Here is a 1,240-nt window from a genome sequence, read left to right on the forward strand (position 1 = left end):
TTTAATATGATAAACCCACGTAATGGGTTTACTAGTATGTGTGGGTGCTTGGCTGACCATTTGGCACTGAACAATCAGAGAAAAGCACACCAGCAGTCATCTAAACAAGCAAATAACATTGACAGCATTTGATATGTGTGTGACCATGCTTCTGCTCATACTACTTCCTATCTTTCATCTTCTTTGACTCTTTATTGTACAAGTGTTATTAAAAGTATTTCCATCTATGGCTATACCACCGTGAATGTGCCTTATCCTATCTGATCTCAGAAGCTAAGCAGGGTCGGTCCTGGTTAGTACTTGGATGGGAGGCCACAAGGGAATACCAGGTGCTTTTGGCTTTTTTTTAAAGTATTTTCAACATCACCACCCAATGTTTTCTTCTTTTCATAACCCAAGCAAGTGTAAAGAAAATCATTAATCCTTTGAATATTTACAACCAGATCCTAATACTGCTATTTTATATAGTTGAGGAGACTTTAAGGGTGTAGCCTCTCTGATATTTCTAGGAGACACAGTAAACTTCCTGTTTTACTGGCTCTTACAATTTCTCCTGCCCCTTTTCTGCAACGATCCTTGAGCCTTAGGTGCAGAAACTGAGTTGTAGATGCATCAGATAGAAAAGAGTACCACATGGTCTCTTATTCTTTGCATTTTGGCTGGTTGTTGTTTTCTGTAATGGTTTTTGTCTGTTGCAAAGAGTAGTTTCCTTGATGAGTAATGAGTCCTATACTTATCTGCATTTGTAATGACAACTACTTAGAATGTAGTTAGAAATTATTCTGGTTTAATGAAGAGAAGGTTGTAGATTCTCCTCCAAGATCCATAATTTCATATAACCCTGGCTAAGGTTATAGTATCAGGCATTGTTTCCCTCTTGTTTAGTAGGTCTGAAATCCACTTAGAGAGCATGTTGGGTACCACCATGATATGTAAGCCCCTATGGTACCTTCAAGGTTATGCAAGTCCTTGATGTTTATAGGTATCGTAGCTGGGTAGGACTGTTGGTTGTTTCCTTCTCTTGGTAGCTTGTAAGTTATATTCTGGTATCATAGAAGCTCGTCCTCACCTCAGAGAGGAGGATTTCAGGCTAGATATAGATCATGCCCTCTGGGTCCTGTGTATAAAGTACATGGTGTCTGCATTAATAGGGGCTTACTATCCACCTCTGGGGAAAAACAATGGCAAAAACAAATAACCAATAATGTCTCTTGGACAGTCCTGACCTACAACTCAAAAA

General features: G+C 39.1%; 1 pseudogene; it reads left to right on the top strand.

Moving 5' to 3' along the window:
- Positions 1-222: 222 nt before the first annotated feature.
- Positions 223-341, top strand: LOC121135266 (annotated as a pseudogene).
- The last annotated feature ends 899 nt before the right edge of the window (positions 342-1,240 follow it).

The sequence above is a fragment of the Mesocricetus auratus genome, unplaced genomic scaffold (assembly GCF_017639785.1).
Source record: "Mesocricetus auratus isolate SY011 unplaced genomic scaffold, BCM_Maur_2.0 Super-Scaffold_100033, whole genome shotgun sequence".
Taxonomy (NCBI): Eukaryota; Metazoa; Chordata; class Mammalia; order Rodentia; family Cricetidae; genus Mesocricetus; species Mesocricetus auratus.